At 44.7% G+C, this 15,719-nt stretch overlaps 1 protein-coding gene and 1 pseudogene across 1 annotated transcript in view; both read left to right on the top strand.

Annotated features, from left to right (window-relative positions):
* Positions 1 to 1,650: 1,650 nt before the first annotated feature.
* Positions 1,651 to 1,768, top strand: LOC124778388 (annotated as a pseudogene).
* Positions 1,769 to 8,779: 7,011 nt separating this feature from the next.
* LOC124776648 (UDP-glucosyltransferase 2-like) overlaps positions 8,780 to 15,719 on the top strand; it is a 90,404-nt gene continuing 83,464 nt past the window's right edge. Inside the window, exon 1 of the mRNA XM_047251735.1 lies at positions 8,780 to 8,826. The gene's annotated coding sequence lies outside the window, so the exon portion shown is untranslated. The remainder of the gene's footprint in view (positions 8,827 to 15,719) is intronic.

Below are 15,719 nucleotides of genomic sequence, written 5' to 3'. Positions count from 1 at the left end.
TCAATTCGCGATTCGGAAGATTTGTTGGTTCATGGTGAGGCAACAGAGAACCTGCAGTTCGAAGCCCTGATTGGGGCAAATTTCATTAATCAAAAAGTACATTACCACCGTTGTTAACCATCACCCATCAAATTTATTGTCCATCGCACTACGTGCGGTATTCTTGCCAGCTGTATCGATGTGAGCTCTGTGCATTCATTTTCTAACATTAACATGTAGACAAAGTTTTGAACCCAAAAAATTTCAGAAGACAAGAAAAGGAGTATTTTGTGAAGGATCAATTTATCTCCAAATTAGAACATCAAGCGCGAAAGGTATTTCACTAAATATCACATTCACTCTCAGAGCAATAGGTTTCTGATTATAGACTAGGCTCACTTTTGTCGATCTACACAGTAAATGTTTTCCTTTCTTGTAATGGCTGAGGCACACACTGGCTCTAATGACCTTCTCGTCGACATACATGAGGCCCTAATCTTTCCTTCTGTTTGCCTGTATGAAAAAATGCATGATAATAGGCTTGGATTGCAAGTCATCGTCATTCAGCACAATGCACCTCCCCATAAAAGTGCTTTGAAGATGAGAAAGCTATGGAATTTCAGTTGCTATTTATTGGAAATTTTCCCTATTCACCATTTTACCACCCTCTGATTCCAGCTAGTCCCCCATCTAAATGCATCTATCCCTGAAAACGTTTTGAGTCCAGTGAAGAGGAGGTAATAACACTTGTAGATTCTGTCTTTCAAATTTTCCACATCACAATTCATGGATGAAGGCTACTTACTAGAAAAAGCTTCGTACCAAAGCTTATTAACCTAAAAATTATCTTTAACCTAAAAGTTATCTTTAGCTTAGAGTGATCATTTTGCAGCCCCAAAGCGAGGTGGCCCACTGATTAACAAACTGGACTCTCACTGGCGAGGACAACGTTTCAAATCCCAGTCCGACCATCTATATTAAGGTTTTTCCTGATGCCACTGAATTGCTCCAGACTAATGCCGGTATGGTTCCTTTGAGCCGGCATGCCCGATTTCCTTCCCCATCCCTGAGTCAATCCCAGCTTGTGCTCCATCTCTGATGACCTCTACGCCGACGGAGTGTTATTCCATAATCTTCCCGCCTCCCTTCTTCCTTTTGCAGTCCTTGATTATTATCTTCGGAATTCAAGCGAATTAGTCTATATTGTGAACTAAGAAGTGTAATTAAAATTTATAGAAGAAAATGTGGCAAGTTCATTGAAATTAAATGCGCAAATTAATTTAAGGGTAACTGATTGGAATGAGAGAATAAGTAGAGAATTCCGCGTATCATGTAATGGCTGTAACAAAATTAGTTTGGGTTCACTGACAAGGTGCACATATCCCATCAGTCACTTATTCCATATATCAATCAATTTTACATATAATTTAGTTGCTTTTTCGTGTAAGGATTTCATTTAATGATAACAATACTCAGTGTATAGTAAATGCATAGAATGGGGACGTTTACTAGATGTCTTATTTTTTGTATCTCCGTTTTGAAAGAATTTTTTTTTCTGTGTTGTATAGTTCATTAAAGAAAATTTCTTCTGTTTCTGCACGTAACAATCATTATAATGTGGGGCCTTCAGCATTTTTTTTAAAAATAATTGTACCCTGTGTATTTAAAAGAGGCAACGGCCTTGCCGCAGTGGATACACCGGTTCCCGTGAGATCACCGAAGTTAAGCGCTGTCGGGCGTGGTCGACACTTGGATGGGTGACCATCCAGGCCGCCATGCGCTGTTGCAATTTTTCGGGGTGCACTCAGCCTCTTGATGCCAATTGAGGAGCTACTCGACCAAATAGCAGCGGCTTCAGTCAAGAATACCACATAACGACCGGGAGAGCGGTGTGCTGACCCCACGCCCCTCCTAACCGCTTTCTCCTCGAGGAAGACACGGTGGTCGGATGGTCCCGGTAGGTCACTCATGGCCTGAAGACGGAGTGCTTTGGGTATTTAAAAGACGGTAAATAAAATGTAAGATGGAACGGTGATAGACTGTTTTTTATTACTTCATTTATTTTATTGCATTCAATTGGACATTTGCTAACTGTGCCTTAGACTAATTGACAGTGTATACAGAGTTTGTTGTAAGAGAAAGCAGGGATCTATGCAGTACGAGAATAAAAGCAACAATAATGAGAAAAGGAATAAAATAGTATCGGAAGTTAACATTCACCTGGAATTATTTGGAAAAACAATGGATAACAGTAATAGAAATAGTATTATTGTCAGTTAATGAACATGCAGCTTTTACTTAAAGTAATGTCAGTACCTTTGCTTACATGTTTTACATCATACGTCTTCCATTTTATTGTTACCGCATTTAAAGAACTGTCAGATCATGCTCATATATTTTTGTTTTTCTAAACTGTATATTGGATTTTGTCACTTGCTGAATGTATGCGAAAATAACCAACTTCTGGGAAAGAAGGGTGTCGTTTTATTCTTTAGGTTTGCATGTTTGATTAATGATAATCTGGATCCGCCCTCCTACCTCTATTTAAAAGCCAGCTAATATGAAAATGCAATCCGACGGCTGACGATTGAGAGGTAGATTAATAAAAAGACATGGGAAGATGGTGCCGTGTGTCTCACTACTTACAATTTGACCGAAGTATCCACCTGCTGCGATTTAAAGACGGTTAAAGGGATCTGGATATCCTGAGAGTCCAAAAATGAATTTTTTTTATTTAACAAAGTTCTGTGGTTCTTCCTAATACCAAAAATATATGTTCTATGTACAGTACCTCACCGTTTTCGTGCTTAAATACCTTCCTAAAACAGACACGGCGCTCGAATTTCTAGCTGTCACAATACTGTCAAACACAAAATCTTGCCCACAGGGTCTAGTTATTTAATTTTGGCTCCCTCTTTCCGTAGCAGCTCACTGGCGTAATATCCTTTAAGAACATATCGACTGCACTATGAGCAGGGATTTATTGCAGTCGATCTTTCTATCTATAAAGGTAGATCACTTAAGTTTACTTGTGCATTTCGTGTTCTGAACTTGTGGTTGTGACTGCTGTTTACATCTTAAAATGCCAAATACGACGAAGTTTCACTGCAGTCGTACATTTTACGGTATTCGACACAAGCGTGTTGTCAGCAATTTCAAAAATGAAGAAACTGTTAGGCCGCAGCGAAGTGATATTAGGCATAGCAGTTCGCCAAGCAGTGCTTCAAAACGCAAATCAACATCTTACCGAAAATGAACAAGAATGTGGTGTTGTAAATAGTGAAAATGACAGTTACATTTTAATTAGTGAGCACAAGATTTCAGAATTGTTTTTGTCGATTGCTAAATCCAAATACTGTAATAGCGAAAATGTGTTACGCTTATTGAGGACCGAAGTAAGAGAAGAGGGCTATCCACCACCAGAATTGTAGTGAAACATCAAGTGTGTAAAGTAACGAAGTGTACAGTGATATCTCACGTAACATGCAGAAAATACAGTGAAGTGAATATTCGCCCTGATTATGCCATGAGGTACACTGAGAAGGGATGAAAAGCAGCCAGATATTCTGTGCTAATGCACCTGACGATGAATTTCTGCAGCTGATAGGCTTCTCGCGGTCAAAAAACGTATCACTGACCGTATCTCACATGCGGCGGGCGATTCAATAATCGTAAACATTATAAGGTAGCACAGCGATGCGTACACGTCAGCTACAGAGCTGCAACTTGCATCAGTGTGAACGGGAAGGATGCCGACAAGTGGCGCGGTGGCTTGTTGCGGCGTCTGCGCGAACTACGGGACTATACGCGCGAACGGCCCTTACTTAAAAAACAACCCTCGTATGCTGGTGCCGGCCAAGATTTGACAGAGTGCTGATTAAGTAGAAAGTTACGCTCTCTGCTGACTCAGCGACTCCAAAGGTCTTTACATGACCCGAGACAACTTTTGTGGTTTAGTTAGCTTGCTTTCGAAAATAGTCTGAATGGTAGCGGAAGATGTGAGCATTTATTCATGTCTGATAGGCTAATGCCGAGACAAGGGTTCTCAGTCTGCGCTATTATGTGGCGTCGAAATTCCTGAGGCTCATAAGACGACAGGAGGGAACTCGTGCGGAAAATGTTCTTTCTTGTGAAAAGTCAACAAATAAGCACGTGTCCTGGTTGACCGACACGAGCTTTTGGCAGAATTATTTTTGGTGATTTAGTAACCGGAATCCGACGCGAATAATAGATGCACGCCGACCGGCTTAAACAGCGCATTGTGCAGTTTTTGGTGATTTTGGATCTCCATTAAGTGATTGTGACTGGAACGGTATTGCATTGGTCATGTATATAAGTTTACTATGATTCTGCTACGTTGGTTACTTAAGTCTCCCGGTGGTGACTTTATTTGTGTGAGCTTAAATTTATGTAATCATAAGAGGAATAGACACAGGAGTTAACTTCTGCATAGTGTTTTGATGACTGACAAGGGGAGGCCGCCAATTGTGAAATTCAGATTCGATTCATACTGCGCATAATAAAAGCTCATGGCCAGAGGTGTAATGTGGCAAAGCACCAAGATGCACTTCTCAGCCGTTGTCGAGAAAACCGAGTTAAAAGAAACCGTTGCGGTGAATACCCTCTACGATTAATAGTCTTCTACAGCGTCGTGGGGCAGCGGTAAGCGCTCGGGTTTGTAATCCGAAGGTCGCCGGATCGAATCTCGCGCCATGCAACCTTTTTTTTAGTATTTTTTTTTTGTAATTCAAATGTGTAATATATATATATATATATATATATATATATATATATATATATATATATATATATAATTCCCGGCAATCAGTTGCAACAATTATGCATATAAGTTGTTGAAAGTCGTTTGTCGTGGAAAAACTGGCGACTTCGAACATCATTATGTTTTCCGCAAATAAAGTTGTATTTCACATATGTTATTAATTGTCTTCATAATGTTTACCACGTATAATTAACGGAAGACGTAGAAACGATATTCCGAAACGAAAACGTATAGCGTAAGTAAAACGTTCGAATTAGACTAGAGACCCCACGAACACAAATTTGCTGTGGCAGGTATGAAATACAAACTCCGTTACTCGCTCGTTACACTTGATGGACAGATGTTGAGTGGTCCGAAACGAGCCGCCGCATAACAGCGTAGTTGCATACTAACTTCGAAAGAAGGTAGATGCGGTCCCTAGCGCAACTTATAACATCGTTGAAAATCAGTGCGGACGTGAGAGTTTTGGTACACCCTGTTAAACAAACGGAAAAATGGAGGCGGTACAATTGGAGAGCGATCCGCCTTCTCCAACATGCATAAGCAATTCATCAATAGTTATATATATATATATTTGAATTAAAAAACTAATAATGAAAGAAGTTGCATGGTGCGGGATTCGATTCGGCGACCTTCGGATTACAAACCCAAGCGCTTACCTCTGCGCCACGCCGCTGTAGGACATTATTAATCGTAGAGAGTATTTCACCGCAACGGTTTCTTTTAACTGTCGATTTTCTCGACAACGGCTGAGAAGTGCATCTTGGTGCTTTGCCACATTACACCTCTGGCCATGAGCTTTTATTATGCGAAGTATGAATCGAATCTGAATTTCACAATTGGCGGCCTCCCCTTGTAGGTTATGTGTACGGTGTGTTGAGAGGACTGACATAAATGGAGTGAAATAAATTTGTTGATTGGTGCACTTGCGATTTTTTTAGATTTTTTCGCTCTGGGTGAGACTTATTCTACATCTGAATCTGACCCAAAATGCTCTGGGTTCGTCGCTTGGTTTTGTTAACTCAGATCCAAATATGTTACACTGCTGAATTGTTAATTTCCTCAGTGGTGTAGTAGTGGATATTTCAAATATATTGGGAATGAAATTCTCAGGGGGTTATATGTGACTGAAGTCATGCGTATGGCAAAGAGAGGGTGCCTAGCTGAAATATTCCGTATGTAATTTTATTTTTCTGTCCTGTTTCATCTCCTCATTTTGTCCTAAATCTAGGTGTGTGTTAATCTTAAAATAAATGAGTAGCAATCGAATTCCCTTCATATCATTTCACCAGTTAGTTAGTCCCATGTCACTTGAATATACATCAACCAAGGCCAACAACCATACTTATATGTCTAGGAAATTACTTTTTATGCCAATTCCATGGTGCAAATCTTCGTTTAAACAACAGATTGCAACCGATCAGGCTAAAGGCCCTAGAATACATTACTTTATTTTGTTTGTATCACTGATGCTCTGGCATCTGGCGGCCCTTGTATTAAATCATTAGAATCAAAAAGCTGCAGCATACATTCTGCCCACATATAAACCGATATGTTTCAGCAGTAGTTCTATGTTTTAATGTTTTGTAAAACGGTTCCTATGAGTGCCTTTATGTAAGTGCTGTGAACAATTTCACAGTCAATCCAGAGCAAGCATTCACTAAATATGGCTCCTGCAGACCCTGTTTTCAGACAAAAATTAACACGCACACATTTAAATTAGGCTCCTTGAAGTCTTTGTAGATGGCTGATCTGTTACGTAAGAATAATGAATCTCTTTATTGGCCAGTTGATCATGTGACATTAAATGTATTTTAATTGAAAATTAACTTCGATGGAATCGAGTTGATCATTTGAAATTATTTAAGGACACATCAGTTGATCTACTCGAATAGAACTAAAAACAATCATCGAGGCATATAAGTTTAGTAATCTTACAAATTTCCCGTCCATTTTCCTAATTTAAACGGAAACAACGGGAACTTGTATTCGATGAAGACTGTACAACAGTTACGCTTCCACCATCGTCTCAATAGGTGAGGCGAAACAAGGGCTGTATCATTGGAAGAGGTTCAAAGGCGAGCGAGTGTGCCGGGGCTTACACCAGTTCACTACCACCAGCGCCCCGGCATAACGCGCCTGTATTTAACATACACCATAATATATGAGTGGAATTAAAAATTGAAATAACTTTTCCAAGCTTTGTCAGTGTATGCTTCAGTGTATTAAAGTTAACATTGTGAAGTCTCAGAATGATCGAATCAATATGTTTTGCTAAATATATTGTTTTAAGAAAGAAATAAGTGACGCTAAATAATGAAGCTTGAAAGCTAAAAACTATGCAGAATATGCAAATGTATGTCACAATTAAAAGTTACGGGTCTCAATTTGGTCAGAGGAATATTTTGGTCAAAATCCGTATTTTTTACGAATAATTGAAGACGCAAAATATTAGACTCAGACATGTACAATCATATGCAACCTCAGTGTGATCTAAAAACCTTATGTCTATGACACAAATACGCTACCTCTATTAGTTTTCAAGTTATTTACTAGAAAGCAAATATGGAACGAAAACGTTCTTATTTATAATAGACTGAGTATCATTTATATTTGTTATAAAAAGATCTAATCACAACACTCCATTACCCTGTATAAGCGCCAGGCCAAAGATAGTCCAAGGTGCGGATTCGATACTCACCGCTGCTGCCACCCGCGGAAAGAGAGGACAACAGCATAATAGCGATAACCGCGTGAGACTAAACACAGAATACCAACCAAGGTTTAACCAACGCATAGCATGAGCCAGCCACGGCTCACTTACCCTTCTTTATAGGATTTTATTTGTCTGCTAATATTCTGGCTGCGATTATCACTAGAACGGCATGCGTAGATCTGTCTAGGTGTGAAGGGACAGAGGCATACGTTCATATAGGAAAAGAGGCGTGAGACTACATACATATGCCTCTTGTTGCATGACGCAAACACAGCCGGCCGGGGTGGCCGAACGGTTCTAGGCGCTACAGTCTGGAACCGCGTGACCGCTACGCTCGCAGGTTCGAATCCTGCTTCGGGTACGGATGTGTGTGTTGTCCATAGGTTAGTTAGGTTTAAGTAGTTCTAAGCCCTTAAGGCTCAGAGCCATTTGAACCAATTGAATGCAAACACCAGCGCACGGAGACTAGGTGTGAGACGCACAGGTGTAAACATACCTAAGAGGAGGGATCACGTGTCTAACATCAATGCTGCACAGCGCTTTCTATCGCCTCCGTGAGTGCGGACCGATGCTCGTGTAGGAGAGGCATGTTGGTTCGCTAACAGCGTGGGGCAGGGAGCTATTAGTTATGAGGCTAGTCTTTCGACCATTAGTCACATACGGGAAATGAATTAGTAACTGTGAATAATGACAACCATCAACTGTAGAATAGAATGACGACAAGAGAATTTGTGCCGGACCGATACTCGAACCCGGATTTCCCGCTTAACACGAGCGGTCGCCTTACCATTTTGCTATCTGTGCACGACTCACGGCGAAACCAAAATTTCCAAATCTCGTCAACCATGCGTCTACGGCCTCTACTCGTACATCTATAATTTATATTCCCGTACAGGTCAGACGTTGTACTTGAAAGTCGCTTCCCACTATCGGCAGCTAAATACGGTATTACAGTGCCTATGTTATTCTGATTAGGACGGAAAGTTCCTTTTGACATGCACATATCCACGATAGCGAAGAACTACAGTTTTTTTTTTTTTTTTGCGTGATGAGTGATACCTTAGGAAACAACGCGACACACTTTCGTTATGCGATTCTGTTATCGTCTATGTTGACCGTGCGACTTTAACTGCCACCGGATAGCACTTTTTAATTACTGAAGCTAAGTTGTGCAGCATTTCTCCCATTCAGCTAATCTACGATAACGCGCTCGTTAGCTCTGAAGTTATCGTTTACTTCTGACGTCCAGGGAGACTACTGAAACTATAAAAAAGGTAAACTTTGTGTGGCCGTCGATCAACTTGCACCTAAGCTGGTACCCTGCACCCAGTCGAAGAAGCGAGCTTATGAGGTAAGGATACGTTTTATTTCTCCGTGGGCTGCTGCATCTATGGCTACCGCCGTCCTAGCAATAGGACTCAGTGTAATTCTCAGCCATTTTCTCCCGTATCACATGAACGCCGCTCTTGTAAGACTGAATGAATATGTCTCAGATAAAACTTCTATTGTCCTTTCGGTTCATTAGTGCAGATTCAGATCACTCTTATCGTGTTATTTTCATTGTAATTAGAGGGGGCTGAAAATCCGAACAGGGATTTAATATCACAAGTAGAATCAAATAATTTCAGCCACGGAATAATCTCTAACGCACGAGGGGTGCTCAGTAAGTAACGCAACACTTCTTTCTGAAAGCACGATGGTTATATTCAGGATTCCCGTACATTATATTATTCCCCACACTTTTGGTTATAAAACTACTTTTCAACATAATTTCCGTTCAGAGCGGCGGCCTTACGTCACCTGTATGCTCGCATGGTACCAATCCACTGGTCGACGTCGCAGCCAATGTCTTGCTGCATGTACTGCTTCCCGTGAGTGCATCCTTCAGTGGGCCAAACAGATTGAAACCAGAAGGAGCAAGATACGGGCAGTAAGGTTGATAAGGAAAAACAGCTCAACGAAGTTCCGTGAGCTCCTTTCCAGTGCGCAGACGGGTGTGAAGCCTTGCATTGTCATGGAGAAGGAAAAATCCGATGTATTTTTGTGGAGACGAACACGCTGAAGTAGTTTCTTCGATTTCCTGAATGGATCACTCCTGTCAGTTGCTCCCAATTTTACCATCTTTACACTTTTATGCTTACTGTGGCCAGTCAGCCAGCAGCAATACGCAACTGTCTGGCTGCCTTGAGAGAGTCACAGATATTCCTGCCAGTTGCTCCAAGAGTTTGCTGATGTGTTTCGCCTGGTGACGAGGCATTTGTTACCTTAAGAGAGTCATAGTGACTCCTGCCAGTAGCTCTCCCTTTTTGGCCACCTTCACATTTCGTGGCTACTGTGACCAGTCCGCCAACAGCAATACACAACTATTTGGCTGCCTTGAGAGAGTCACAGTCATTCCTGCCAGTTGCTCCTCGAGTTTACTGATGTGTTTCGTCTGGTGACGAGGCATTTGTTACCTTAAGAGAGTCATAGTGACTCCTGCCAGTAGCTCTTCCTTTTTGCCCACCTTCATTATTCATGGCAACTTTGACCAGTCCGCCAGCAGCAGTACGCAACTATTTGGCTGCCTTAGGAGAGTCACAGTTATTCCTGTCAGTTGCTCCTCGAGTTTGCTGATGTGTTTCGCCTGGTGACGAGGCATATGTTACCTTAAATTAGTCATAGTGACACCTGCCAGTTGCTCCCCCTTTTTGGACACCTTCACATTTCCATGCTTTCTGTGGTCAGTCCGCCAGCAGCAAACCGCTACAATTTGACTGCCTTGAGAGAGTCACAGTTATTCCTGCCAGTTGCTCCTCGAATTTGCTGATGTGTTTTGCCTGGTGACGAGGCATTTGTTAACTTAAGAGAGTCATAGTGACTCCTGACAGTTTCTCCCCGTTTTGGCCACCGTCACATTTCGATGATTACTGCAGCCAGTCCGCCAGCAGCAAAACGCTACTATTTGACTGCCTTGAGAGAGTCACAGATATTCCTGCCAGTTGCTCCTTGAGTTTGCTGATGTGTTTCGCCTTGTGACCAGGCATTTGTTATCTTAAGAGAGTCATAGTTATTCCTGCCAGTTGCTCCTCTTTTTTGGCCACCTTCACATTCCCATGCTTACTGTGGCCAATCTACGAGAAGCAAACCGCTTCTGTTTGGCTTCCTTGAGAGAGTCACAGTTATTCCTGCCAGTTGCTTGTCGAGTTTGCTGATGTAATTCGCCTAGTGACGAGGCATTTGTTACCTTAAGAAAGTCATAGTGCCTCCTGACAGTAGCTCTTCCTTTTCGGCCACCTTCACATTTCATGGCTACTGTGACCAGTTCGCCAGCAGCAATACGCAACTATTTGCCTACCTTGAGAGAGTCACAGATATTCCTGCCAGTTGCTCCTCGAGTTTGCTGATCTGTTTCTTCTGGTGACGAGGGATTTGTTACCTTACGAGGGTCATAGTGACTCCTGACATTTGCTGCCCGTTTTTGGCCACCTTCACATTTCATGGCCCACTGTGGCAACTGCGCCAGCAGCAAAAGGCTACTATTTGGGTGCCTTGAGAGAGTTATTCCTGCTAGTTGCTCCTCGAGTTTACTGATGTGTTTCGCCTGGAGACGAGGCTTTTGTTACCTTACGAGGGTCATAGTGGCTCCTGACAGTTGCTGCCCGTTTTTGGACACCTTCACATTTCATGGCTTATTGTGGGCAGTCCGCAAGCAGCAAAACACAGCCATTTGGCTGCCTTGAGAGAGTTACAATTATTCCTGACAGTTACTCCTCGAGTTTGCTGACGTGTTTCGCCTGGTGACGAGGCATTTGTTACCTTAAGAGAGTCATAGTGATTCCTTCTAGTTGCCCCCCCCCCCCCATTTGGCACCTTCACATATCCATGCTTACTATGACCAGTCCCCCAGCAGCAAATCGCAACTATTTGGCTGCCTTGAGAGAGTCACAGTTATTCCTACCAGTTGCTCCTCGAGTTAGCTGATGTGTTTCGCCTTGTGACCAGGCATTTGTTACCTTAAGATAGTCATAGTGACTCCTGCCAGTTGCCCTCCGTTTTTGCCACCTTCACATATCCGTGCTTACTGCGGCTGTCCCCCAGCAGCGAAACGGAACAATTTTGCTGCCTTTAGGGAGTCCCAAATATTCCCGCCAGTTGCTCCTCGTATTTACCGATTTAATTCGCCTGGTCGCGAGGCATTTGTTATCTTAAGAGAGTCATAGTGACTCCTGCCAGTTCCTCCCCCTTTTTGGCCACCTCCACATTTCCATGCTTACTGTGGCCTGGCCGCCAGCAGCATAATGCTACTTTTTGGCTGCCTTGAGAGAGTCACAGTTATTCCAGCTAGTTGCCACTCGAGTTTGATGATATGTTTCGCCTGGTGACGTGGCATTTGTTACCTTAAGAGAGTCATAGTGACTCCTGCCACTTGCTCCCTCTTTTTGCCCACCTTCACATTTCATGGCTAATTTGACCAGTCTTCCAGGAGCAATACGCAACTATTTGGCTGCCTTGAGAGAATCACAGATATTTTTGCCAGTTGCTCCTCGAGTTTGCTGGTGTGTTTCGCCTAATGACGAGGCTTTGTTACCTTAACAGAGTCATAGCGACACCGGCCAGTTGCTCCCACTTTTTGGCCACCTTCACACTTCCCTGCTTACTGTGGTCAGTCCGCAAGCAGCAAACCGCTACTACACTCCTGGAAATGGAAAAAAGAACACATTGACACCGGTGTGTCAGACCCACCATACTTGCTCCGGACACTGCGAGAGGGCTGTACAAGCAATGATCACACGCACGGCACAGCGGACACACCAGGAACCGCGGTGTTGGCCATCGAATAGCGCTAGCTGCGCAGCATTTGTGCACCGCCGCCGTCAGTGTCAGCCAGTTTGCCGTGGCATACGGAGCTCCATCGCAGTCTTTAACACTGGTAGCATGCCGCGACAGCGTGGACGTGAACCGTATGTGCAGTTGACGGACTTTGAGCGAGGGCGTATAGTGGGCATGCGGGAGGCCGGGTGGACGTACCGCCGAATTGCTCAACACGTGGGGCGTGAGGTCTCCACAGTACATCGATGTTGTCGCCAGTGGTCGGCGGAAGGTGCACGTGCCCGTCGACCTGGGACCGGACCGCAGCGACGCACGGATGCACGCCAAGACCGTAGGATCCTACGCAGTGGCGTAGGGGACCGCACCGCCACTTCCCAGCAAATTAGGGACACTGTTGCTCCTGGGGTATCGGCGAGGACCATTCGCAACCGTCTCCATGAAGCTTGGCTACGGTCCCGCACACCGTTAGGCCGTCTTCCGCTCACGCCCCAACATCGTGCAGCCCGCCTCCAGTGGTGTCGCGACAGGCGTGAATGGAGGGACGAATGGAGACGTGTCGTCTTCAGCGATGAGAGTCGCTTCTGCCTTGGTGCCAATGATGGTCGTATGCGTGTTTGGCGCCGTGCAGGTGAGCGCCACAATCAGGACTGCATACGACCGAGGCACACAGGGCCAACACCCGGCATCATGGTGTGGGGAGCGATCTCCTACACTGGCCGTACACCACCGGTGATCGTCGAGGGGACACTGAATAGTGCACGGTACATCCAAACCGTCATCGAACCCATCGTTCTACCATTCCTAGACCGGCAAGGGAACGTGCTGTTCCAACAGGACAATGCACGTCCGCATGTATCCCGTGCCACCCAACGTGCTCTAGAAGGTGTAAGTCAACTACCCTGGCCAGCAAGATCTCCGTATCTGTCCCCCATTGAGCATGTTTGGGACTGGATGAAGCGTCGTCTCACGCGGTCTGCACGTCCAGCACGAACGCTGGTCCAACTGAGGCGCCAGGTGGAAATGGCATGGCAAGCCGTTCCACAGGACTACATCCAGCATCTCTACGATCGTCTCCATGGGAGAATAGCAGCCTGCATTGCTGCGAAAGGTGGATATACACTGTACTAGTGCCGACATTGTGCATGCTCTGTTGCCTGTGTCTATGTGCCTGTGGTTCTGTCAGTGTGATCATGTGATGTATCTGACCCCAGGAATGTGTCAATAAAGTTTCCCCTTCCTGGGACAATGAATTCACGGTGTTCTTATTTCAATTTCCAGGAGTGTATTTGACTGCCTTGAGAGGGTCACAGTTATTCCTGCCAGTTGCTCCTCGAGTTTGCTGATGTGTTTAGCCTGGTGAAGAGGCATTTGTTTTCTTAAGAGAGTAGTAGTTACTCCTGCCAGTTGCTCCGCCTTTTTCGCCACCTACACATTTCATGGCTTACAGTGGCCAGTTCGCCAGCAGCAAAATGCAACTATTTGGCTGCCTTGAGAGAGTCACAGATATTCATGCCAGTTGCTCTCCCTTTTTTGACACCTTCATATTTTCATCCTTACTGTGGCCAGCCCGTCAGCAGCAATACGCAACTATTTGGCTGCCTTGGGAGAGTCACAGTTTTTCCTGTGTGTTGCTCCTCGAGTTTGCTGCTGTGTTTCGCCTGGTGACGAGGCATTTGTTACCTTAAGAGAGCCATAGTGACTCCTGCCAGTTGCTCCCCATTTTTGGCCATCTTCATAATTTCATGCTTACTGTCGCCAGTCCGCCAGCAGCAAAATGCAACTATTTGGCTGCCTTCAGAGGGTCATGTATATTCCTGCCAGTTGCTCCTCGAGTTTGCAGATGTGTTTTGCCAGGTGACGAAGCATTTGTTACCATAAGCGAGTAATAGTTACTCCTGCCAGTTGCTCCCCCTTTTTCCCCACCTTCACATTTAATGGCTTACTGTGGCCAGTCCGCCAGCAGCAATACGCAACTATTTGGCTGCCTTAAGGGAGTCACAGTTATTCCTACCATTTCCACATCGAGTCTGCTGATGTGTATCGCATGGTGACGATGCATTTGCCACCTTAAGACACCCCTAGTGGCTCCTGCCAGTTGCTCACCGTTGCTAGCCTTCTTCACATTTCCATGCTTACTGTGGCCAGTCCGACAGGAGCAATACGCAACTATTTGGGTGCCTTGAGAGAGTCACAGTTATTCCTACCAGTTGCTCCTCGAGTTGGCTGCTGTGTTTCGCCTGGTGACGAGGCATTTGTTACCTTACGAGAGTCATAGTGACTCCTGCCAGTTTCTCCCCATTTTTGGCCACCTTCATATTTTCATGCTTACTGTGGCCAGTCCGCTAGCAGCACATCGCAACTATTTGGCTGTCTTGAGACAGTCACAGTTACTCCTGCTAGATGCTCCTCGAGTTTGGTGATGTGTTTCGCGTTGTGACGTGGCATTTGTTACCTTAAGTGAGTGATAGTGACTCATGCCAGTTGCTCCAACTTTTTGGCCACCTTCACATTTCATGGCTACTGTGACCAGTCCGCCAGCAGCAATACGCAACTATTTGCCTGGCTCGAGAGAGTCACAGTTATACCCGGCAGTTGCACCTCGAGTTTGCTGATGTGTTTCGCCTGGTGACGAGGCATTTGTTACCTTAAGAGACTCATAGTGACTCCTACCAGTTGCTCGCCATTTTTGCCCACCTTCACATTTCACGGTATACTGTGGCCAGTCCGCCAGCAGCTAAACGTAACTATTTTGCTTCCTTGGGAGAGTCACAGTTATTGCTGCCAGTTGCTCCTCGAGTTTGCTCTTGTGTTTCGCCTTGTGACGAGGCATTTGTTACCTTGAGAGAGCCATTGTGACTCCTGCCAGGTGACCCCCATTTTTGGCCACCTTTATATTTCATGGCTATTTGACCAGTCCGCCAGCAGCAAAACGCAACTATTTGGCTGCCTTGAGAGAGTCATGTTATTCATGCCAGTTGCTCCTCAAGTTTGCTGATGTGTTTCGCCTGGTGAAGAGGCATTTGTTACCTTAAGAGAGTCTTAGTGACTCCTGGCAGTTGCTCCCCGTTTTTCGCTAGCTTCACATTTCGATTATTACTGTGGCCAGCCCGCAAGCTGCTAAACCCAGTTATTTGGCTGCCTTGAGGGAGTCACAGTTGTTCCTGCCAGTTGCTCCTCGCCTTTGCTGATGTGTTTCGCCTGGTGGCGAGGCATTTGCTACCTTAAGAGAGTCATAGTGATTCCTGCCAGTTGCTCCCCCTTTTTGAACACCTTCACATGTCCATGCTTACTGTGGTCAGTCCGCCAGCAGCAAACCGCTACTATTTGACTGCCTTGAGAGGGGCACAGTTATTGCTGCCAGTTGCTCCTCGAGTTTGCTGATGTGTTTCACCTGCTGACGAGGCATTTGTTACGTTAAGAAAGTCATAGTTG

Source organism: Schistocerca piceifrons, chromosome 2 (assembly GCF_021461385.2).
Source record: "Schistocerca piceifrons isolate TAMUIC-IGC-003096 chromosome 2, iqSchPice1.1, whole genome shotgun sequence".
NCBI classification, from domain to species: Eukaryota; Metazoa; Arthropoda; class Insecta; order Orthoptera; family Acrididae; genus Schistocerca; species Schistocerca piceifrons.
This window is presented reverse-complemented; position numbering and strand designations above follow the sequence as displayed.